This window comes from Lithobates pipiens, unplaced genomic scaffold (genome assembly GCF_037356315.1).
Source record: "Lithobates pipiens isolate NorthernLeopardFrog02 unplaced genomic scaffold, aLitPip1_a1.2 Scaffold_17, whole genome shotgun sequence".
Lineage (NCBI taxonomy): Eukaryota > Metazoa > Chordata > Amphibia > Anura > Ranidae > Lithobates > Lithobates pipiens.
Genome location: NW_027507755.1, coordinates 3,717,865 through 3,744,349, shown reverse-complemented (window position 1 = coordinate 3,744,349; position 26,485 = coordinate 3,717,865). Strand labels below are relative to the sequence as shown.

The following is a 26,485-nucleotide window of genomic DNA, read 5'->3' as shown; positions in this document are numbered from 1 at the left end:
TCAATTAAGCGTCCTACGGGAATGCATTAGGCTGGTGCACTTTCTTCTGCCTGTTTCCTTGTATTGGTTCTCCCCGAATTGAAGAAACCAGCAAGGTCGTTCAGTGTAATAGTGGAGGTCGTCGGTGGTAGAGACTCCCAGTTGATCTCGTGAGAAGACTGAAGAGATGTCTACTCTGAATCTCATTAGGACTTGACTGTCTGGAGGGCCCCCTTACATGAAGTACTGACTATTGTTTTGTTTTTTCAAACAGCTGCCCAGTAACATCATGGTCCCTAGCGACCGGTGGACACTTAGAAGCACAGGCCCACAAAAGCAATGCTAGAGATAAACAACAAATGTAAGTATTTATGAGAATTTTAATAGACTGTGGGTAGTCTTGTTGTGCTAAATAAAGAACCTAAGTGAAGACAATAAAAAAAAGTCCTTCTAAATGTGACCCCGTAGAGTGTAGGAAACAAATGAATCTCAATACTTCTCCAAAGTAGCCCTGGCAGTGAAATTCCAGGCTTGCTAATGAGCCTAAAAAAATTCCCATAAGATTCCAGCTCTTACCTCCTCTGCTGCCAGGATCAATTGAAGCCCCCAAAATTCAAGCAACGCTTTGTAGCGGGTGGCTGGCCACTCAGATGCAGAGTGCTGCATTATGGGAGATGGGTGCTAGGATGTATTAGGTATTTGGGTGACTTTAGTCATGAATTCCTTTAGCCAAAGCGAGATGAGGGAAGGTACCATATGATGTCTGTTATGGATGAGTAGGGTTGGTTTGCTTTTCTCCTTCACAGTTTCTATACTTGTTCACAATATCAGGTTATAAAGGTGTTATACATACATATGGAGGCTTGTAGAGCTTTGTGTTTGCCTGATTTCTCCCCACAGTAAATCCAGCAGTGGAAATCAAGCGTCGCTCAGTAGTCTAAATAAAACCCTCAACTCCAGATGACTTTAGATGTCCCAGCTCCAGAAATGACTGCTCTCCAAAACTATTTCATAGTAGCTATGGCTACTACAGCTACGTGTCCTAAATATCAGCTATGTATTTACTTCAGGACAAAAGAAAATACAGTTTTGTGATCTATACAGCTTTGCTAGTGACAAACTTATTTTTTGGTTTTGCTTTGCAACTTCTAGAGTTCCACCTCCAGTCTGCGTCCTAGACAATATATCACCACCATCACCCCAGTTCAGTGAACAGGCTGGTAACCACAGAAACAGTGAAACTGGACCAGCAAACAGTACAGTAAAAGTGGCTATACATGACTGTACAAATTTTGGCTGGTTCCTGATGAACAGGCTCGAATTAGCTTAGTGGGTGGGCATGTTGGCCTTTCCCGCCCGACATCCTGCAACTGAAAAATCAAAAGTGGTGGGTGGAAAACTGACTGCATCCAATCCAATGTAGTCTCTGTCCAGGTTCTCTGACAACTGTTGCTGGTTGCGACAGGGGGATTCATCTACCCATGCTTAAAGAAAATCGAATAGTTCATGGCCAGCTTCGGCTTTCTATCTGGACAGCATGGCAGAGGTGTGAGAATCACACAGCCACTGAACTGAATTACAGATACTTTGACAGGGTAAAAAGTTCACATATACATATCTAAACACCTGAACTTTTACTCCAAGTACTTTTGTTTTGTTATTGCAATGTGTGTGAAGTCACATTGAGAGGAGCAATGTTGGCTCCAGCCTAGGCTGACCACATATCCAAGCTGCCATTCAGGGAACCCCCCCCCCCCCCTCCCTGTACCCACGCGAGCCCAAAAAAAGATATTTTTTGATACTTTTTTTGCCAATTTTTGGGGAAAAAAACAAACAGTGGTGACCACTCCTGCAAGCCGCATCTTTGGAGCGGTAAAGATGCGCGTGTATACACCGCTCCTTCAACGCTCCTGCCCATTGATCTGAATGCACACCACTGCAGAACCGCTGGCAAACCGGAGGTGGAGAAGGAGAGGAGGTGGGTGGACTCCGAGCGATGCTCAGCGCAAAGCAGCTCTGGGTAAGCCTCGCTCAGCCAACGTCACTGGTTGCTAGACATGAGGCGGCCGCCCTAGCAACCAGTTCGGCAATATTTATCAGGGTGGCGATATGTTTTTTTTTCATTCCGGGACACTGTATTGTCTCAGAATGAAGGTGCCCGGGGCACGGGACACAAATATGAATTAAGGGACAATCCCGGGCAATCCAGGACACGTGGGTACCCTACTCCAGCCCCAGGATCCTGAGCTAGATTCCAGCATCCTTAGTTGTCAACTTCTATAATAAATACAATCACTGATATTTAGGTTTACTTTTTGCTCAGGTCATGTACTCTGCAATGGCTGGTGCATCCCTGACCATACTAAGAAACCTTTCAATCATAGCTCCCTATTATTTCCTGTTTTGAGGGACTCTTCCTCTATGGGCTCAAGTCCCTCTTTCCTCATTAGTTGTGTTTTTTTTTTGGCCTAATGTATAGACCTTTATAATGTTCTGTTTAACAAACTAAGTTTTTGCATTTGTTATAGGAAAAGCTGGTATAAAGGAAAATAAGTGGTGAAATCTGGTTAAACAATATTTTTTTGCATAATGATTCTTCATTGTCCAAGCAATTGAGGGCGTGATAGGTGAGTAGCTTTTTCCTACATAGTTTGTGTTACATTTTGTCCCTCTTTCTCATCAAGCAATTGGTGATGTTCCACTATAATATATTTGATTTTGCCAACCTTTTTATATTTCCAATACACTATATTGAGTCCCTCTTTCCCATCACAAATGTTTCAATGAGCCATCCAACCAGCGGTGTGGTGCTAGTGGGGTGAAATCTAATGAAATCTAATGAACGTTAATAGCCAATTAGTGCATCCAGAAACAATTCCCCTCAGAAAATTTGTTCTTATTGTTTATTATTGAAATTTGTATTTTATTGGAATTGGCCTAAATTGTAACCTAAAACAACAAATCATAAGTGATCATTTACTGCTCTGACTCCAGTAAATTGCAAACTGATTGGTTGCAATTGGTTCTTGTATTATGCACAGTAGCACTGGAATACAATACGTGTGGGATGTGAAAAAAACATACAGTTATACTAACCTAGATGGCTGCAGCACCGATCTGGGCTGCAGCTGTCACCCTACAGCTTTACAACGGGAACTGAGTTATCAAAGACTGCTGATCATTCAGTTCTCGGGTCCGCTGTGTACTCTGCCCTTTCAGCGATCACTGGAGTGCCAGACTGTGGAGGGGGCAGGCGCAGCTGGCTCAGAATCTCTCTTGCTGTGAGGCTGAGCCATCTGCTGGTCAGGCATCTGGGCAGATCACAACATTATTGTCAGGATCCCTGCAGAGCCTGGACCAGCTCTGTAATGTCAGCCCACTCTCAGCTGAATCTGGGTCACAGGAGTGTGATATTTATTTTTATTACCTGTTGATCCTGATGGTTAGATTTTTTATTTAGTTATTCAACAAAAGCTTGGCTTATGGGAGTTGGGAGATTCCATTTAAAACTGGCTGGAGAGTTGAAGTGGTTAAATATGAGTAATGTATATGAAGTGTTTTATGAAGATAATGGTTAGGTTGTTATGAGTTTCAGTATTTAGTAGCATACCTCATACTGAAACTGTGTTACACCACTGTGTGAGTTTGTAGTACAGATACATGTAATAGCATTAAAGTCAACATTTTCTCGTTCAGACCATCGTCCCAAATACTCTCATACTAACATTTAATGGTAAATCTGCCATCTGCTCACAACTGTACTTTAAACCTGTGCCATATAACAAAGCACTTGGCACTGGCTGCATGCTCCAGCTTTAGTTCTGCTTCTATCCACCTTTTGCAAAAAAAAAAAAATCTATTAAATTAAATGAAATTAAATTAAATGCATCCACATCAATTATTTTAAAAAAATGTGCATTTATTATTTTTTGCATTGGAGCCTGCAGAGCATTGCAACCACAATCATTTAAAAGTAATTTTAAATGCAAATGTTTTTCTTTGGTTAATTTTTTACTTGCTCGCTGTTCCATATATTGATTACTGCGTGCCATATTCACATTTGTAAACGCTCCTTCCTTTCATCATCTGGATATCCATGAATGTCATTAATATCATCTGCCATTGCAGACCTCCCTCTGAAAATGCTAGTTACCTGGCTGTCCCTGGCTTCATTACTTTCAGTTGCTGATCTGAAACAAGCATGCACACAGTGGAAGCAGAATTCTAGCGCATGCTTGTTCTGGGTTAGTAACACAAAAAACACAGAACCCGTTGGATCGGGGAGGAAGCCAGACAACTGGTACTTTTAAATGGAGCACTTTTAATGTTTCTTATCTGAAGATCCTGGCAGTACCAGCAATTCCTGTTGCAGGATGACAATGCCAAGCCACTACCTCTCAATTTCAGTAGGCTGTTGAGCTGCCTCTCAAGTCAACCACATAGGCAAAAAATAAAAATAAAATATAATTGCGCTACCAGAATAACGTAAAAAGTCTAGCAGCCAGCAACAACAATGAACATAAAAAACAAAAATTGCAGAGCTAAATAATGTGAGATACTAGTGACAATACACACTAGACAAATATAAAAAAAAAAAAAAAATTGTGAAAAAAAAAAAAATGTGTGAGGGTAAACTCACTGAAAACAGTGAGCCACAACAATAGTAGTGAAACTAATAAATATTGATAAAAAGCAAATGAATATCAAATCCAAAATGCATAACATTAAATCATAAAAAATTATCTGCCACATAGGCAACCCAATGGTCAACTGAAAGATCTGTTTAGCATGGCAGGCTGACAACACTGTTGTTTATTGAGAGGCAGTGGCTTAGCGTTGTCAGTCTACAAAAGGAAGGCAGATTATTATTATTATTTTTTTTAACTCCAGATAAAAAAAAATCTAATTGCAAGCAAACTACTGTAAAAAAAAAAAAAAAAAAAAAAAAAATATATATATATATATATATATATATATATATATATATGTATATATAGTTTCTGCAAATAAACTCTTTTTCTCACTATCACTTTTTATCCCCCCCCCCCCCCGCCCTCAAGCTTAGGAAAGACCATAATAATAAGGTCGTAAAAAAAAAAAAAATCTAAGGGCAAGCAAACTGCTGTAAAAAAAAACAAAAAACATTATATGTGATAGCTAACAATGTCGCTAATGTCAGTGGAATTTGCAAAAAGTGACCCTTTCTCTTCTGTGACATTGTATAACTGTTTAAAAAAATTAAATTATATATACTGTATATAAATATATAGAGTATATATACATTATATGCAATAAATAATACAGAATTTACATATATTCATATATATTAATTGTAGAAGTCATGTTTTGTTTAATTTTTCCATGAAATTCGTTTTTTTCTGCAAACATACAACTCTTTTTCTCACTCTTTTTTTTTTTTATATCTCCGACCCCCCCCCCCCCCCCCCCTCAAGTTTAGCAGAGAACAGGAAGAAAGTGCTTGGGTTCTAAAGTCTTCCACCCAGCAACAGGCTTACGTCAGCAAGCAGACGGCACCAACCAATCACGTTGCAGGGAAGATCGTATGAGCTAAGATTGTATCCTAGCAAAACAAGTACTCCGAAGCTTGACAGTTATTTGCATTTCCTTTGCACTTGCAATGTCGCTTGCAGACAGAAAGTCTCCCATATTTCAAAGAGAAGGACAAGGAACATGCATTAAAAAAATGAAAAACAAAAAACTTCATTAGAAAGACGAATTAGGATATTTTGTTTCCTGCGACGTTAAGACTGACAAGACAAATCTGCTTTTTTTTTTTAAATTAAAGACCTATAGAAAAAAAAAAACCTTTCACAAGATTTAATAATAGTGAACGAAACAACTAAAGTTGTTCCCTTTTTAAAGATAAGAGATTCTCAGCTATAGTAACATACATTATCGAAGGAGCTGATTTTTAATAAATAAATACATTGAAATCTCTCATTTAGGTCACGGGGAACTTTTCCTCTTTCAATGTTTTTATTGATTTTACGAGATCAAAATAACACGAGAGCAGGTCTCCTTTTTCCAAGGCGTATGGAATTTACATTTCTAATGCAAGGACAAGTAGAGAGCAAGTGACGTTTTTATTATCGCATACAGCCCAATTGGTTCATTGGTAATTGCACAAACAAACCTAGTAAATATCCGTCAATAAAGATAAAAATAGCAACAAAAAAAAGGCAGAAAAAAACAGGAAAAAAAAAAAAAGAGTATGAAAACTCTGCAGTGACTTGAAGGAGGTGGTATTTATTGGATTTATGGATCCCACTCAGATAGCAAGCAATTGTGCTGCAAGTTTAAAATGACTTGCTAAGCTATTGCTAGACTTGCCAAGTTTCACAAGTTCACATTGCATGACTCCAGTTTAAATTTCTTTGCAAACATTCTGAAAGTCTGCTGTAAGTTATGGTTAAGTTATGTTGTGCAATAGTCATCCCACCACAGGGGTCACTGTGGCTGATTTTCATCTTTGCTCCCTGCTGTAGACTTGCAGAGCTCTTGCTGTAGACTCACTACTGCAACTTTGCTCTTGCTGGAGACTTACCATACAAATATGCTTCAAATTGGAAGAGTGTCAACTAGAACTTGTGCTTCAGTTGCTATGCAAGTGTACAACTTGCCAGTGAAAATGTGCAGCAAGTTAACAGACTTATGCCCCATACACATGATCTGAAATTACGCCAGCAAAAGTCCGATGTGAGCTTTTGGTCAGAAATTCCGACCATGTGTACGCTCCATCAGACTTTTGCTGGCGGGAATTCCTGCCAGCCAAAGATTGAGAGCAGGTTCTCAATTTTTCGGTCGGAAAAAGTTCCGATCGGAAATTCTGATCGTCTGTACCAATTCCGACACACAAAATTCCTACGCATGCTCGGAAACAATTCGATGCATGCTGCGAAGCATTGAACTTAATTTTCTCGGCTCGTCGTAGTGTTGTACGTCACCGCGTTCTTGACAGTCGAAAGTTCAGGGAAGTTTTGTGTGACCGTGTGTATGCAAGCCAAGCTTGAGCGAAATTCCGTCGGAAAAACCATCCAAGATTTTTCTGACGGAAATTCTGCTCTTGTGTACGGGGCATTACAATTCAACACTGCCACAAATTTGTGCAAAATTATCCTTGCTATCTGGGAAGGAGTGTTCAGTTGTGAATTGTTCAATATGCTTGACTACCTATCACTTACCATAATCTTGTTAAGATTGTGTTTTTCCTGGTTCAAAAGAATCACAGATCTATGCTGTCATTTTGCTAACGCAATTCTGGCAGCCTCAAAACTATAAAAGAGTAATTTGCTAGACCTTCTGGGAACATTTGGAAATGTGCTACGTAGCAGTGCATCTTCAGGAGGTTTTTTTAGGCTAAAGGCCAGTGAAAGGAAACATTCCCCCCTTGCAGTGGGGCTGCCCCCTCACTGCAAGCGATAAATACTTGTTTTGGTCTAGAGGGGCCACAAAAAGCAGTCTTACTTACCCGATCCTCTGCTACCATGGGCACCCTCCATGCTGCTTGACCAGTTCCTGCAGCCTCTTCTTCCTATACTCTGGCAGTTGGGTGCCCTCTAAGGTCATCAAGACCAATGCGGAGCCTGTAACCTTACACTAAACGCGAGGACGCTGAGGGACAGTCCGCTTCTGGAGCATGGGGCAGAAGAGGAGAGTACCGGCTGCCAGAGGACCCAGATAACAAGGATAGCTTGCCACAAATTTGTGGCAGTGTTGAATTGTAAGCCTGTTAACTTGCTGCACATTTTCACTGGCAAGTTGTACATTTGCAGAGCACTTGAAGCACAAGGTTCTAGTAGACACTTTTTCAATTTGTAGCAAATTTGTGCTGCAAGTCTCTAGCAAGAGCAGAGTTGCAATGGTGAGCTTACAGCAAGAGCTCTGCAAGTCTACAGCATGAAAATTCAGTCACAGTGCCCCTTGTGGTGGGATGACTATTGCACAACATAACTGAACCATAACCTGCAGCAGACTTGCAGAATGCTAGCAAAAAGAGGTAATTTGAAATCATGCAATGTGGACTTGCTGCAATTCTGCAGCCTGGCAAGTCTAGCAATAGCTTAGCAAGTCATTTTCAAACTTACAGCCCAATTGATTACTATCTGGGGAGAGGAGGATCGTGTAAGTAAAACAGTTTTTTGAATCCCCCAAACCTAAACAATCAGTTAACTTTGCATTATGGGGGCACTCCCACTGCAAGGTAGCATATTTTCTCTCATTGTAGATGAGCTTCAAGATTAATTAGAGTCACTGTGTATATGCACATATTTTATTTATTTATTTATTACAGGTGCTTAAATAGCACCATCAATTTACGCAATGCTTTACATATACAGTATATCGTACATTCACATCAGTCCCTGCCCTCAAGGAGCTTACAATCTAAGGTCCCTAACTCACATACATACAGTACACATACTAGGGCCAATTTAGACAGGAGTCAATTAACCTACCAGCATGTCTTTGGAATGTTGGAGGAAACCAAAGTTCCTAAAAAAGGAAACCCAGGCACAGGGAGGATTTGAAAACTCCAGGCAGATACTCTAGTCCAAAACCTCTGAGACACAGCCTCCATGTATGATACATGGTACATTTGGTTACGTATTTCCTTAACCACCTAGGTGATATTCTCTGTTTACATTCAACTAATTCAGTAGGGACTAAGTAACATCGAAACATCAGATTAGAATTTGCTTCCCTCAAGGTAGTATTGATAAAAACTTTAGACATATTAGCAACCACGTTATGCCACTGAAAAAGTTCCAAAGCCTTGTTCAAATCACTTTTCCAATAGGTCACATAGGACAATTTGTTTTTTTTTAAATGTAATAGTGTATATAATCCAAGCTTTAACTTTGAATAACTTATTACATAGCATTTCAAAAGAGGTTCTTAGAGTATTAGAGGCATGTTTAATTATCTGCTGTTGTAAAAACTACCGTATTATCTTTGCTGGAATCAAAATATCTCCTTTGTGGGTAATTGATGCCTTGCCTTAAGATAATCCATGTCCATCCACCCCACTATTAAAGAATCTCCAATTGTAAAAAATACATTATTGGTCCACTAGTCAAAGGAGCTCAAACTAATTTTCCACACAAAAATAGGGTTCCCAAAAATGGTGTTAAAGGTGCATATGGGGACCTGAAACCATGTCTGTCATTTATTCTATCCCACAATGCCAGGAAATGTGATAACAAGGGGAAAATAATTGGAGGTCTAAACTTAGAATTAATCCACAATTAAGTGTCTGTAGAGTATGACTTGATAAAGCCTCCACGTGGAGCCACTGGGAAGTCTCTGATGCTTCATTACATAATGCCAACTGAGCCAACTGTGTGGCTTGGAATATTATTTAATGGCAGTAAGCCCAAGCCTCCAAGAGCTTTTGGTGCAAAAGGTGTTTTCTTATTCACTTGATGTCCCCTAAAATCTATCAATATCTTTCTAATGGGAGGAGGAAGAGTTCTAAGCAGGCACAACAATTTTGACAAAAGATGCATCTTTATAGCAAAAAAAACAAGGGACATGAGGCATTCAAACATTATCAAATAGTTCCCCTTGTACAAAGACTTCACATCAGGTGTAAGTTTAATACGTAGTTAAGAACTAATGGGGAACATTTAAAAAAATAAATGAACATAGTACATTGAGATGGTCTCATAGAACCTTATAGAAGATATGCCAGATAGTATGTAAGCACAAAGCAGCAGCTACCATTGCGAGGTAAAGCCCCGTACACACAATCAGAAATTCTGCCAGCAAAAGTCGGATGTGAGCTTTTGGTCAGAAATTCCGGCCATGTGTACGCTCCATCTGACCTTTGCTGGCAGAATTCCAGCCAACAAAAGATTGATAGCAGTTCTCTATTTTTCGGTCGGAAAAAGTTCCGATCGTCTGTACAAATTTTGACGTGCAAAATTCCTACGCATGTTCGGAAACAATTCGACACATGCTCAGAAGCATTGAACTTAATTTTCTCGGCTCATCATAGTGTTGTACGTCACTGCGTTCTTGATGGTCGAAAGTTCAGAGACCTTTTGTGTGACCGTGTGTATGCAAGCCAAGCTTCAGCGGAATTCCGTCAGAAAAACCATCCAAGTTTTTTCAGACGGAAAATCCACTCGTGTGTACAGGGCATAAGTGTGTATTCAGGAAAAGGGGCTAGAATAGTTAAGGGAAAGTGGGAAAAACAATCAGTGCACTTTGTTTGAAAGTAAACTTATTCTTTAAAGAAAACTAATATTGATTGGCCTTTTCAAACATTTGATAACATTTATCTTTTAGCTACTTATAGTGTAGAGCTATGAGTTGGATGCAGTTGTGCACACCCAAGAGCTGGGAGCTGAGAGCTGGGAGAAAGCTTTCATAACTGAGCTTGCACAAATATTGTAATTTACTGAGCCAAATCCTTCTTTATTTGTGTCTCACACAATCCCCCTCGCAGACACTGCAGCTCACAGTGGAAGGGTTTTAGTAGCTGAGGAAGTGCTGTCAATCCAAACCAATAAAAATTTGTGAATCAGCAGTGACAAAGCTCATCATCACGTTCACACAGCAAACTTCCTTGGGTGGACTTTTCTGGCAGGATAAACAGCTATTTGTGGTATTTAGCAGGGGGGTTAAAGGTGCTCATATACAGCTTTATTTTCTTTTGTTCAGCCCTGTGTGAAAATCAGTTGATCCACGCTAACAGTTTTGATGGAGAAATCTTCACTTCGGGCATAGACCATAGAGAGAAGAGGGAAGGCTCACTCTAAACCACTCTGGACCACCCCACATATATGTACTGTGGCAGGGCAGCCCTTTAGCGCAAAATCATGTAACTGTACGTGATTTTGATTTCCGGGTCTGAGGCACATGCGCCGCCAGCGACCAGCTTCTGCTGTGATTGGACACAGCTGGAGCCAATCAGCGGATCCAGCGGACCCCATGTCTGCCGAAACCCACCAATTGTTCCTGAGGCAGACAGAATGGTGGCCTGCCTATGTAAACAAGGCAGATCATCGTTCTGTGACAGCAGACAACAGGAATATTTTGTTTCTAAGCAGGAACATGGATCTTTATCTTCTTACAGTGCAAGAACACCCTCCCTACAGTTAGAAAGCACAGTTAGAAAGCACATTTAACCCTTTGATTGCCCCTGATGTTTAACCCATTCCCTGCCAGTGTGATTAGTACAGTTACAGTGCATATTATTTAGCACTGATCACTGTATTGGTGTCACTGGTCCCCAAAAAAGTGTCAAAGGTGTCACTTAGTGTCTCAATGTCGCAGTCCCACTATGAATCACTGATCACCGCCATTACTAATAAAATTTAAATAAATAAAAACATCCCAACTTTTGCGCAAACTGATCAATATACGCTTATTGGTAAGATAACAGGAAGTGACTGTGTTTACTTTGGTCATCTGACCTCATTTACCCAGGAGTCTGTGTGACCTACCCATGAACACTTTGATATACAGTGCATGCTGGGTAGGGTATAAAAGGGACTGCAGCGGCCATATTTGGTCTCTTGGTTCCCGGATGCATCGGTAGATAGTCACCGCGGAGTGCAAACCGGACTGTTTGCTGGGTGACTTGATGGAGCCAAGAGCTGGTGATCGGACCGACAGGGATTGGAGACGCTGGTTGGAGCAGTGGAGGGCCGGATCCAGTCGGTGGAGTGAAACGGAGCATCTGGCCTAGTCAGCGGAAGCAAGCTGCAGCTGTAGGTCTCGAGCCATCACTCAGAACTCTGGTCTGATTGGTTAGTGGGTTGCGACCCAATTAATCTATTACACGTACTTAGACTTACTAATAGGCCTTGCTGGAACCTGTTGTTCCACGTAAGTGCAACGGAGCAACTGACACTTAGTAGGCCCAAGGCCCGTTACACTTTGATATCTAAGTGTGATTACAAGTTTCTGGAGTTACACCTGGAGTGTTCTAAGTTAACTTTCTCTACTTACCCCTTTGGATTACAATTATTTGAGAAACTATTTAAGCTAGCGAAGAAAGAAGATAAAGGAGGAAATACATTAAGTGAGGCCTCACGTTAGACTTTAAATAAGGGGAGCTCCCAGGTCTATATAGTAACATACCTGCATGCTGTTTATTGTTTTTGACTGTTGATTTATGCTGTGCTGACGTTCTATGTTGGAACGACAGTGCAAACTCTGTAACCACCCATTCACTATATTTTCTGTAAAAGTATTCCTGTTTAAGAGTACAAGTGTGTGGTTTACTGTCTTTCCCCACCAGGTGGAGCCAGAGGATCCTGAGGGATAGACACAGGCACATTATATTGTTTACACTGTATTGTATTATTATTGCACCACAGCTGTGCCAAGGGGACAGAGTCATTCAGAAGGGGGGTTTCTCAGTAGAGTGCAGGCTCAATTTAAATCAGCAGCTCCTTTTGGGGTCGGTGCTACAACAGCGTTGCACAACTACACAATTGTCAGTTAAGGCAACGCAGTATCATATAACAAAAAATTGCCTGGTCATGAAGGGGGGTAAACTTTCCGTGGCTGAAGTGGTTAAAAATGCACAGGTAAACCACCTGAACTTCTACCTTCTAACCCGTTACAATCAACAATGAGCTGACACCTATGGCTGCGAGTGAGTGGCCAGATGATCTGTAGCAGAGTGTTAGATCTACTCTATTGGGGCAACCACGGCACCCATGGCTGCCTGAATATCTCAAAGGCAAAGAGAAAAGTGGTGGCACTTCCAGCATTAAAAATCCATGTTTATTGAAAAATGATTAAAATCCTGGACAAGACATACACAAACACAGCTCTAGCACCACTGTGCTTAATCAATGCAATGCCGCCACTTTTCTCTTTGCCTTATGGAATTTTGGGTCGTGGACCAGGCAGGCACCCTGCAATTGACAGCAGTACAAGACTTTATATGGTGATCTTTAGGAGCGGTGCAATTTCACCTTCTCTTCTGTTTGGCCTGAATACCTCAACACTGACTGCATTTGAGAGGGGGCAGTCACTGTTCCTCTGATAATTTTCCACCCATCTCAGTCCATTTTTTAAATCGATTTTTGTTGAGCCAGGTGGAGCTTTTAAAGCTACCCAGAGCTCGAATTTTGGCCAATTCAGCAGGAATTAGACGACATTGTAAATATCTATGGGGAGCGTAAGAGAAAACTGTAGGTGCAGATGAACCTCTAAATATGTGCTGCAGCACAAATTATTTTAATGGACACCCTGATCCTCTCTCACCTTGACTACTGAAACTCCCTTCTCATTGGCTTACCTTTACATTCGCTGTCCCCCTTTGGTCCATCATGAATGCTTCTGCCAGACTTATCCACCTTACCAACCGCTCCATGTCTGCGACTCCTCTCTGCCAATTCCTCCACTGGCTTCCGCTCACCAAAAGAATTTAATTCAAAATACTAACAACTTACAAAGCTATCCACAACTCAGCCCCCAGCTACATCACTAGCCTTGTCTCAAAATACCAACCAAACTCATTCCTCCCAACTTCTCCTGCTCTCTCATCACCTCCTCCCATGCTCACCTCCAGGACTTTTCCAGAGCCTCTCCTATCCTATGGAACTCCCAACCCCAATCTGTCTGATTATCTCCTACTCTGTTTTTAGATGATCCCTGAGAACCCTCCTCTTCAGAGAAGCTTATTCTGTCCACACCTAACAACTGTACTTTGATTTTTCTCCATCAGCTTATCCCACATCATTTGATTCTCCAGTCTAGATTGTAAGCTCCAATGAGCAGGGCCCTCTGATTCCTCCTGTATTGAATTGTATTGTAGCTGTACTGTCTGCCCTCATGTTGTAAAGCATTGCACAAATTGTTGGCGCTATATACATCTTGTATAATAATAAAATTATTAGTATTATTATTATTATTATTATTATTATTAATAATAATAATAATAATAATAATAATAATAATAATAGTCCTACTTTAAGACTGAATAATCACATTATTGTATAAGTATACAGTATGTCAGTCATGACTGGGTAAAGTTAAAGGAATTAATATTAATTTAAATATATTTTATTTTGTTCCTCTAAACTAAAAAAAACAAGGTAAAAGATAAATTTTTAGTAAGTATGGAGAACTGCATCTGAAGATTTACATTTTCAATAAGCTGTTGGAATTTTAGGCTTCTTTTGAGACATTTACCTGTCTATTCTTAGCTGATCTGTTAAAAAAAGTCTATTCCTTTGGAAAACTCATAATGCTCTGTGAATTATGTGTAATGTGTATCATGAAATATTTATTTGTAAAAAAATAGTTATATATATTTATATACATTAAGCATTCAATACATTATACAATGTTGTACATTTTATATACATTCTAAATAAAAGTTAGTTTAAACTACAAAAAAGAAGATATTTCCTCTTTTAAAATTGTATCTAATTAAAAAGCCCAGTACACCATCCTCCTCCCATATTCCTATAGTTCTGTTGGAGCTTACACCAGCTCACGAATATAAACAGACTGACTGGTCCCTCTGGAGAATGTTTGCACATTTCCAAGTCCAGGTCAGGGTATAACTCATTTTAAAAATGTACTCATGTACATACAATGTTACTGCAATAATACAATCAGTGAAGATGGTATGTGTATCAGATCTGGCTCTAGTGTTGATTTTATCCAAGGGTCAATCTGTGGGCATTTTCCAGCACAATTAAAAATAAGGAAATTGGATTGTCTGGTATGTATGTGGTCTCCTCTAGTGGCAATAACTCAAGGAGAAGAAGCAGCTGCGGGCCAGCTGGAATGGGATGGGAAAAACCCTGAGATGGTGCTGTGCTGAGTAGACATACCTCCTGTATTTGTGCAATGTGATGGATGTGATGGTGTGGGTGTGCAGAAATTGAGGTTGGGCACCTCTAGTCCGGAAACATTGCACAAATCAATGTCTCTCCTGGAGAAGAGCATCCTTTTCTATTCACCGTAATATCAAGCTTTATAAACACAAAAAATGGCTTTCCCTTTGAATCTTTTAAATGTGTATTTTTTTGCTGCCTGTCACAAAACCAATGCCTAATTGGCAATATTTAAAAGAAGGGTAGGGACTTTTTTTGCAATAAAAGTAAAATTAAAGATATCCATTAACCACTTCAGCCCGGACCATTTTGCTGGTCAAAGACCAGACCACTTTTTGCGATTCGGCACTGCGTCAATTTAACTGACAATTGCGTGGTCGTGCGACGTGGCTCCAAAACAAAATTGGTGTCCTTTTTTTCCCACAAATAGAGCTTTCTTTTGGTGGTATTTGATCGCCTCTGCGTTTTTTATTTTTTGCGCTATAAACAAAAATAGAGCGACAATTTTGAAAAAAACGCATTATTTTTTACTTTTTGTTATAATAAATATCCCCCAAAAATATATAAAAAACATTTTTTTCCCTCAGTTTAGGCCGATACGTATTCTTCTACATATTTTTGGTAAAAAAAAATCGCAATAAGCGATTATTGATTGGTTATAGCGTTTACAAAATAGGGGATAGTTTTATGGCATTTTTATTAATAATTTTTTTTTTACTAGTAATGGCGGCGATCAGCGATTTTTATTGTGACTGCGACATTATGGCGGACACATCGGACATTTTTGACACATTTTTGGGACCATTGTCATTTATACAGCAATCACTGCTATATAAATGCAGTGATTCCTGTGTAAATGACACTGGCAGTGAAGGGGTTAACCAGGCGGTGGCAGTGTAGGGGTTAAGCGTTTCTAGGGGTGTGTTACTAACTGTGGAGGGCTGGGCTTTCATTTAGTGAACACTGATCTTTTCTCCAATCACATGGAGCAGAGATCAGCATCACTAGTTGCTAGGCAGAATGGAGAAATGCTGTTTACAACAGCATTTCTCCGTTCTGACGCCTCGTGAGATGATCGTGGGTATGCCCGTGGCAATCGAGTCCACGGGACCCGCGACCGGACTCATGGGGGTCCCGACCGGCACACGAGCGCGCTGCCGGCGGCACGCTCGCGGTGGCAGGGCGGCAATAAAGATTGGATGTACCTGTATGCCAATATGCCTGCCCGTGCCATTCTGCTGACGTATATCGGCGTGCGCCGTTCGGGAAGCGGTTAAGCAGTGCAAAAAACTGGTGGGCTTAGTCATAAAGGAGAACTCAAAAGAAAAAGCCATAAAAAGTAGTAAAAGGCCTTTGTACCAAGTATTAAACACATTTCAGTTAACGTGTTCAAAACTTTTTCCCTGTGTCATTCCAGTTTTTTACACATAACTTAATTTCTGAACTTATTTGTTTTGGTTTCTTTGTATGCATTGATGGCATGGGTTGTTACCGACATGTGGTGAACATTTCATGTCAATAGCATCTTTAGAAATATATTTACCTAGAAAAATGGTGATGTGTTCAATACTTATTTTACCCATTGTATGTGTGGATGTTGCTGCAATATATAAAACTCTTAGCCCTTGTACACACGATCTGAGATTCCGACGGAATGTGTCCGATCGGAGCGTTTTGTTGGATATTCCGACTGTGTGTGGTATGCATCGGACTGTTTCTGTCGGAATATCCATCGGACCAAATTTTCCAACTTGCCGGAAATATTTTCCGACAAAATGCTTCGATCGGACTTACTCCGATCATGTGTAGAGAATTCCGATCGGACAAAGTGCCACGCATGCTCAGATCAAATTCCTACATCAAAGCTATTGGCTACTAGCCTGAACGTAGTCCCGTCGTAACAAAATAACGTCATCACGTTCTGAACGATCGGATTTTCCGACAACTTCGTCCGACCGTGTGTATACAACAGTTTCGGACAAAATCCGACGGATAGAATCTGACGGATTTGATTGTCGGAATCTCCGATCGTGTGTACAAGGGCTAAGTTGTGTTTTTTTACATTTTATAATGGGGTGCCGTGACTTGGATAAGGTTGAGATACACTGGTATAGATAGACCTTAAACATGTCCAAAATGCACTGAAACTGTATCGGTATATAGCAGATGTGTTCTCTATTTTCCTACTTCATTATGTATGTTACTGAATTAAAGAAGCTCATTAACAATATGCAATTAGCAATAAGATGCATATACTGTATATACTTTAGCACTGAAAGATGGATCTTCCTTCCAATACAAATCTGCATATGTTAATTTAGAATGACAGTCCTTCCACACCGAACAATCACGGGTTAACCTCCAGTGGCAAATATTTTCAGCATCACATAAAATGTTATGAGATGAACCAGGCAGACCTGCAGCGTTGTTGTCCACGTACGCAATGACATTCACCCATGCTATTTAACTTCTAAGGAAGAATTATTATCATTTCTGTAAATCAGACAGAGCTCATGCTGGGGCAATCGAAACCCAAGAAAAGCCAGGCGAAGCAAGCCTCTGAGATGATGCAAATATCTTTATTTAGAACATGAACTGAGATATAGCAATGGGGAGCTTAGGCTTTAATGAAACCCTCTTAACAAAAAAACATAAAATACAACTGCAGCAATAGGCTTAACATGCAGGAACCTAGAGGCACTTATTTGCAGCATTCTTTATTTCTTTGCTGTTATGGCATCCTGGAAAATGTTCTGTGATTGTGCCCACCGCCTCTGCTACAGATTCTATTTGACAAAGCAATTCAAATCAATCCACAATAGTGAAACAGCTAATGAGGTAGCCATTTGGTTCCTTGGTTTAGCTCTGCTCAGCTATTATAAGTTAGGCAGAAAGCTTGGCCAAACCTAGGACACTTATATTGTCCCTTCAGTCTTCAAAATTCAAACCCCCCACAGTAATCATAAATATGCTAGATAAACATATGAAATATATAATATATCTTTAGCCATGACATTTTTTTGTAGTTTTGGGATAGAGTGAGTAAGGTTTGGACTGTACAAGTGTAGGCAAGTTGAAACATGTTGTTGTAGTGAGTTATTGGCTGGCTCAGGCCAGGGGAAAGGGCTAAATGTTGTAAGCTCAATTCCTGGGCTTTTGGTCCTAGCCAGCCCATCTCTGCTATAAAAAGGGGATAGCTGAGGTCCAAAAAAGGCAGATTTTCAGTGGTTCCCAGTGCTACAGCATCACCTGTGAGCATGGACCTTGGCGCTATTGAAGAACCAAGATTCAGAGGACATCCAGTTATGGATAATGTCGTAATAGACCCTCACCTCACGGTGGTATGCCTGGGCCGCTATGTTATCTTAGTTAGGCTTATCGACATTGTTCATATTGAACTGCCACACTTGTTATGCCGCCCTTGTTCAGTAAAGTTATATTAACTCTCATGAGCCTGGTCTGAAGTAATTTAAAGGGATGCATGTTGGTTCTCTTGTATTCAAAAGAACCTGGGTCTCTTAAGCACTATGGGGTATGCTGTAACACCGTTACGAAAAAAACTCTGCAAGAAAAGAAGGAAAGTATTTGCTATGATTTACCATGCGAAGGAAGAAGCTACAAGAGTTAAGTGAGAGCATTTATGAGGCCCACGCTAGGTGTTGAGCAGAGCCCCATTCTGTTACTGGGAGTGAGGTAACAGAGGTATATTGGAGTGGTGGAGTGGGAGCAGACTCGGTACATCCCTCCTAGTGCAAACATGTAAGTTACAGTGTGGAGTGACATGGGACAAATCTCTTTTTGGAGAAACTGTATGTTTATTACTGCACACAGTGAAAGCTCATCTCTGAGTCGGGGAATGGCAGGCTATGCCTGGTCTTGGGCATTGGTGAGCACACACTGCGTGAAAAGTTATCCACATGTGCATGGGTGCAGGGGTCCCCACCCACAAATTTTTTTCAGATCAGGAGTTTATAGACATCTATGTCCCTGCAGGTGAGATTCATGCTGTTTATTCATTCTGTTGACCACTGTTGTCAGAACTGCATATGATGAGATATTCATAATGATATGGTTATGGAACAGGAGGGGAAGGTAAGCTTTCTATTTGGGACATATGTTCTATTGGCAGCTGTCTGAGGGGGTTGCCCCTCTCTAGACAATTTCCACTCACTTTATATCTTCACAGTTGCAGTTTCGGGACAAGAAGTGAAGGAAATGTTCCCCTACATGACACAGACACAAAAAAAGAAACTGGTTTGGGTTTTAATTATTCCCTATTCAATCCCAAACCAAAAGATGGCATCACGTACCTAGTAGAGGCCAAGCTGACAAAAGGGCTTTCCTTACACCACCTGTCCAAAAATCCAGGACTTGGTGAAAGGATGACGGGTGGTTCTTGCATGATAGGTCACCAGATGACAGTTTGGTTGTCGCTGAGATGCTGCAAAATGGTGGCACACAGGTTGAACACAAAAATCTGCAGGTTCATGAAGCAAAGACATAGTCAAGACGAGGTAGAGTCAGCAACAACTAAGTAACAGAGGTACCCAATCAGTAGACGGGAGCAGGGTCAGAAGCCAAGCTGCGGTCAAAATTTTATGAGCAACAGAAGTACCAAAACAGCAGAGAAAAGATGCAGTCAGGACATGATTCAACATCAGCAACAGGAGATTAGAATAAAGCAGGGTCAAGGAGTAAGCAGGTAAAAAACATGATAGCAGGATGTGAGTCTGGCCATGATGCACAGGAACTTATGACCACTCAGCAGTTCTCCCTAGTTGTGCTGAGCTTTAAAAAAGGCTGTAGGTGCCAAAGCCAGTGCTCGATGTGCACACTAATTAACACTAACACACATGGATGCACACATAGCTTTGATCATGTACTGGTTCATGAGCTGCAGCATGCGCACGCACAGAGCTTCGGGCATGGCCATACATTCAATCTTCCTGACAGATAGAGATAAACCTTAAGCTTCTACCTGAATAAATCTGGTTACACTGGCCGCCAATGCCAGTTGGTGACCAATACAGCACTAGTCAACTCATGAAGTATCACACCTTTAAAACTGTGACTCCATTTAAACTCCCTTCTCTACAGTTTTTAAAGCCTAAGGGACTTCTGGCTGGTCTCCTGACATTACGGGTTCTTCTTCTCTGGTGGCTCTGGTGGAAGGTCATTACTGCTGCACACAAGTCATTCATGTAATGATATATAAGCATCATTTAATGCAGTTCATGACAGCTTGGACTCAGAGAAAGTGGGTGGGATGGCTCTTCTCATCATTCAGTCAAGAAGACTGGTTACATCAAGTGGCAGAAAGGAATTAATGTACGGGACAGCTCCAGATTAAAGGTTAGTATTGCAGTAAAAACTGTGAGGGTTTTTTTGTTGGTACAGCTTTCAGATGCCTCCAGTATGGAGGAACTAGTAACATGCAGTGTGATTTTGGCCTGTTCTTCCACATAAACAGTCTTCAAAACTTGAAGGTTCAGTGAGCCTATTCTATGAACTCTGATCTTTAGTTCTTTCCATAGATTTTCTATTGGAAACAAGTCAGGTGATTGGCTGGGCCATTCAAGCAGCTTTATTTTCTTTCTTAAAAACCAATTGAGAGTTTCCTTGGATTTGTGTTTGGGATCATTGTCTTACTGAAATGTCCACCCTTGTTTTATCTTCATCATCCTGTTAGATGGCCGCAGATATTTTATCAAAAATGTCTTGGTACATTTTTCCATTCATCCTTCCTTCAAGGACATTAAGTTTGCCAGTATCGTATTCTGAAAAATAGCCCCACACCATGATGTTCCCACCACCAAACTTCACTGTTGTTATAGCAGTGTTTTTGGGGTGATGTGCCGTGCCATTTGACCTTCACACATGGTGTGTATTACGCACTCTAAAGAATTCAATTTTGGTCTCATCTGACCAGACTATATTCTGCCATTATTTCACAGGCTTGTCTAAATGTTGTGCAGCAAACTTTAAAAGAACGTCAACGGGGGGGCGTGGCCGGACGGCGAGGAGACAGGACGTGCTGAGGCTGAGCTCCGCCGGCCGGTTTAGAATCCGCAGCCATCCTCCGCTGTGGAAGCCTTGTTTCGCCCTGTACAGGTCTTGCCTGATAGCCTGGGCACTCCCGCACAGCTCCATCTGGATTTGGCAGCATTTCTCGACCCTCGGGCGGAACGATTCGGCCCGCCGTGGACGCCACCAGCGGCGCGCCGGCCGCCATCTTGCGGCCTACTCGGCCTCCGGGATCGCCGCTCTCGCCTGACACACCGGCCGGGACTATCCGCATCGGCAGCGGGAGGTCACCAGGTGAGGACCCTCCGGGTCGCCTGGACCCTGAAAACGGGAGCCAGCGATTGATCCCCTCCACGGACTTCTCTGGGCCTGGTGAGTCACAGGGCGGGCTGCATCCTACCCCCAGGCCATTCTATCCCAGCCGGGTGGGTCTCATCCTTCTGGGCTGTGAGGGGACTGAAGCAGGACAGGCCCTGGTAACCCCCCAGGAACCAAGGCTACTCAACAGCAGCTCCTTTTCCCAGGAAAGGCCCTGGCTTCGGCCTGTTCTGGATGACGGCGGCCATCTTGCTACACCCAGTACCCTAAAGTGTATCCTTACATAGCCTGTTTGTGTGGGGAGAGACTGTAACTCTTTGCCATTACCTAAAATTCTTTATACTGAGGGTATTCGTGCACTAAGAACCAAGATGGCCGCTAACTAATGGCGCTTCTCCACCACCGACCACACGGACAGTGAAATCGCCGCTCCTGCACATTTAATTGGGCTCGACATACCCCGCAATTGAAGCTGACATTATGGGACGCAAATCAGGCACAGCGCGGAGCACCTCGCGGAGACAAGCTGTGAGTGCAAGCCTTGAGGCCTTTCCACCGGACGGTCCGCTGAATTCGCAGGCCTCGGACATGGACTTTACCCCTCCGCTGCTGACTGGTGAGCCCGAAGCTTGCTCGGATGCAGAAAGTATGCCTGGAACCCAACAACCACCTGTAGCGCCTTCTTTGCGGGACGCTGACCTCTTATCTCGCTTTAAAACCATGCTGCAGGGGGAACTGTCAGCAGCCACTTCTAAACTGGCCACGCATCTCACGAAGGAAATTCGTGAACTTGGCAACCGTACGAATGCGTTGGAAGACAGAATGGAGGCTGCAGCAACGGTCATTGATCACCATGAGCAGGACTTACAGGACCTCCGCAGGGACCTGGACGCAGCTCTCCTAAAATTAGAAGACTATGAGAACAGGTCTAGACGTGGGAACCTTAGGCTTAGGGGACTTCCCGAAACTATTGAGGACTTAACTTCCACGGCCACGGCCCTATTCCAGGAACTGGTCCCGGGCATCCCTATTGATCGCATGGAGTTTGACCGGATCCATCGGGCCCTGGGGCCGAGGAGAGAGGGGGGCCCCCCTCGGGACATTATCATCAAGTTCACATACTACCGTACGAAGGAAACACTCCTTAGAGCAGCAAGGGACAAACCTGATCTCCGCTTCCAAGGTCACAAATACCAGCTCTTTACTGACCTGGCCCCCACCACGGTGCTCAAGAGACGTCAACTAAAGCCTTACACCTCAGCTTTGGTGGAACGCCACATTAAATACACATGGGGCTTCCCTTTTCGCCTCGCCTTTACCTACCAAGGTCGGGGCTACACTGTGCGTAACGCGGATGAAGCTCAAGCAACTTTTGAGGCACTGCACCTGCTCCCCCCCCCGGATGACCCCAGCATCCGCGAGAGAGCCCCAGGTCCTAAACCCGCTCCTCGGCGCTTGGGCCGTGTATGGGAGCCGGTCAGTAACAGGAAACGACCCCCACCGGATACCCAGCAGCATGTGCGATCCCCCTATTCCGACCCAGGATGACGACTGCACGGAGGAGCCCGTACATGATTCTTTGTTGTTTGCTTGGTAACCTTCTCCAGGCCTTTGGAAAACTGTTTGCCTCCTCCGGGTGCGGGACTTTGTTTTCTACCGGATGTTGTGCCAAGTGTTCCTTATTCATACCTCCTCCCCCCCCCTCCTTGTTTTTATTTCCAAATTTTTGGTTGGTTCTACTTGGATTTTGTGTTCAACCCAGTGGCCCTATACACCATCCTTAATGACTTTGGGCTTCTACCAGTGATTCGGCCCTACTGGGACTGCCTAGTCTTGCCCAGACCTCTCAGCTAACCTAGGGGTTCTATTTCCGGTCAAAGATTTGATGTTATTTATGCTTTTAAGTTAATTTTTATATTTTTCCTTCTACCTTTTAGGGGGGGAGGGGTCGGGGGAATGGGACTATAGTCCTGGTGGGGTGGGGGCGGTTTGGGAGGCTGGTTCCGGGAGTACTGTATGTATTGCCAACTTATTTGTAGGCAGGTTGCCCTCTGCACCCTGGCAGCCATCTGGGGCTTCAACTTTACATTTTTCTTCCCCTTGTATTTTTTGGTATGTTTTTGCCCCTCCTCCCCCCCGTCCCCACCCCCCTCCCCTTGTTCATGGCCCCTCCCTGTTTCCCCGTCAATTCCCCTACTCCCCTTACCCTGCTCCTTTATTTCCCCCCTTCCTGCTTCCCCTCTTGCCCCCCCCCCCCTCTCCACTTGACTCCTTCCCTTCCCTGACCTCTCCCTCCCTTTTTTACCCTTTTTGACTCCAGGGGCCTGGCGGCGAACCAATGTGGGGGTCACGTTTGGGGACCGTGGTCGCATCCTCTCCTCGGGCGCTCCCTACGGGGTGACGCCTGGTGGGGAGAACCTATGGTCCTGGGGCCAGTTTTTATCACTGCCATCTGATAGCGGTTCTCCGGGATGGGCCTGGTTCGTCTCATCTGTTTTTGGTTTAGTTCTCGTAGCCCTGTGCAGGGGCGGTAATAGGATAATAAGGTAGTAATGCTCTAGAAAATTGAAGTATTATTGTTCCTACTGTTGTTATGTTTTACTACTCGTTAGCCTTGTGGTTGGTGGTGCAGCCACCTATATTAGTGTCCGGTAACGGGATGCTAAGCCCACCCATTGTGGTGTGGGGTTTATGTGTGTCACATGTCTATTCAATGTTTTCTCTTCTCTTTCTTCCTCTTCTCCTCTGTGTTCTCCTCCCTCCCGCTCCCCTACTCGGGCTCGGACTGCCTCGCCATGGGATCAGGGTAAGTACGTACCTTGCTGGCTGCGCTATCATTATCTGTACCTTCCTTTGCCCCCCAGATGGCTCAAAATGAGTTGAAAATATTCTCGCAGAACATACATGGGTTCAACTCCCCCAATAAGAGATCAAAGGTCTTCCGCCATTTAAAATCACAATCTATTGATGTGGTGTGTCTGCAGGAGACCAGGTTCTCCCAATCCTCATCCCCCAAATATTTGTCCCCCCATTACCCGATGTTTTTTACGGCCTCGGCCACTGAGAAACATAGAGGGGTGCTGATGGCCTTCCGGCGTAATCTCCAATTTATCTGTTCTAAAGAAATAGCAGACCCTACGGGTAGATATTTGATCCTGCAGGGCATCTTGTGGGACCAGGAGGTCACTCTGGTTGGATACTACGCTCCTAACTCATTTCAGCAGAAGTTTTTCTCCCACCTACTTCAAGTAATCACCAGGCACCAAAAAGGCCTTCTGATTATGATGGGAGACTCAAACTCTGTTTTTAACTCCTCTTTGGACAGGCGTAGTCTCAGGGAAGTGCCTCCGTCCCGTGATGCCTCTCAGGAACAACTATTGCATGATCTTTTCCAATCTTATGGCATGGTGGACGTGTGGCGTGAGCTACATCCATTGTCTCGGGATTTTACCTTTTTCTCTAACCCCCATCAGAGTTTTTGTAGGATAGACCACGTGTTCCTGCATCTTAGCTCCCTACCATTGGCACGAAAGATCACTATAGCCACCTCTCCGTGGTCCGACCACGATCCCCTGATCTTTGGAATCGCTTGGGCGGGATTATCCCGCCCAGCCTATCTTTGGCGGCTTAACGAATCCCTCCTAAGTACGAAAGCTACATCCTCCCAGATAGAAACTCATATCCAAACTTATTTTGCAGAAAATGTGGGCTCGGTCGGCTCTCCCGTTGCCTTGTGGGAAGCCCACAAGGCGACGGTCAGGGGACACTTGATCCAGATCGCTTCCCGTACAAAGCGGGCCAGAGAGCAGCGGATACGGGAATTGATCTCCTTATTAGAGGCGGCGGACGCGACATGGAAGGCGCACCCTACGGTAACCCATAGGCGGACACGTGACAAATTGGCCACTGAGTTAGACCTGCTCGCCTCTGCTCAGGCGGAAAAGGCCCTGCGTTGGTCCAAATATAAGTTTTATAGTTGCTCGAACAAACCTGGTCCTATGTTGGCTAGGAAACTTAATTCAGTGGGACGCCCGGGCAGGCCGGTTCGACTGCAGGTGACGGGAGGGGGACTTACGTCAAACCCATCTAAAGTAGTGGCAGGCTTTGCCTCCTTCCTCTCATCCCTATATAATAGACCGGCAGCCTTCGACCGAGACAGGGCTGAGAGCTTCTTCCAATTGATTGACCTCCCTACATTGTCCTTGGCGGCACGAGATAATTTGAATGCTCCTATAACGGAAATGGAGGTCGCTCAAGCCCTAAAGTCCCTTAAGCCTTCCAAGGCTCCGGGTCCGGACGGTTTCACCGGTCTATATTATAAGACATTTGCACCCCTGCTCACGCCCCATCTCACATCTTATTTCAACGCCAGGCGGGACGGCGCGAGACCTTCGCCGGACTCGCTGAAAGCTCATATCACTATGATACCTAAGTCGCCTGAGGAGGCCACGGACCCACAGTCCTTTCGTCCCATCTCCTTGTTGAATGTTGACCTGAAGGTACTGGGCAAGGTCCTAAGTGCGCGGGTCAACAGATATCTTCAGGCCCTCATTCACAGGGATCAGGTGGGCTTTGTGCCCGGTCGCCAGGCGGGGGATAATGTCCGCAAGGTGGTCCATCTCCTCCATATACTTAATCAGCGCAAAATTCCAGGACTCTTGCTTTCCCTAGACATATATAAAGCGTTTGATTCGCTCTCGTGGGATTACCTTTATTTTGTTCTAACCAAATGGGGATTTGGTCCACATTTCCTGCAATGGATCCAAGCCCTATATTCCGCACCGTCGGCATCAGTAAAATACGCGAGCTTCCTTTCGGACCCTTTCCCGATACTCCGGGGAACTAGACAGGGCTGCCCCCTGTCCCCGGCACTGTTTATCCTGGCCTTGGAGCCGCTGGCGGCGGCGATCAGGGCCAATAATGATATCTCAGGAATTCCTTACGCGGGCACTCAATACAAAGTGAACCTGTTCGCGGACGACGCCCTCTTGACCATTTCAAACCCGCTCATCTCCCTGCCCAACCTGCAACTTGTATTAGATCAATTTTCAGCCTTCTCAGGTCTCCAAATTAACCACTCCAAAACCACAGCGCTGAATGTTAACCTCCCTTTGGAACTGGTACAGCGACTTCAAGACCATTTTCCTTATCGCTGGGCATCGCACTCGATTGACTATTTAGGTGTCAAATTGACCCCAGCTTACTCCTCCCTATTCTCTGCCAATTATTATCCCCTGTTACGCATGGTGTCCACCCTTATGCAATCCTGGCAATTTCCCTCGCTCTCCTGGGTGGGGAGGATCTCGGCGGCAAAGATGACGATACTTCCCAAAGTC

At 43.4% G+C, this 26,485-nt stretch overlaps 1 long non-coding RNA gene across 1 annotated transcript in view; it reads left to right on the top strand.

Annotated features, from left to right (window-relative positions):
• The first annotated feature begins 252 nt into the window (after positions 1-252).
• The window catches only part of LOC143986609 (uncharacterized), a 97,226-nt gene continuing 70,993 nt past the window's right edge, over positions 253-26,485 (top strand). The window contains exon 1 of the long non-coding RNA XR_013276551.1: positions 253-340. This is a non-coding gene — a long non-coding RNA (uncharacterized LOC143986609). The remainder of the gene's footprint in view (positions 341-26,485) is intronic.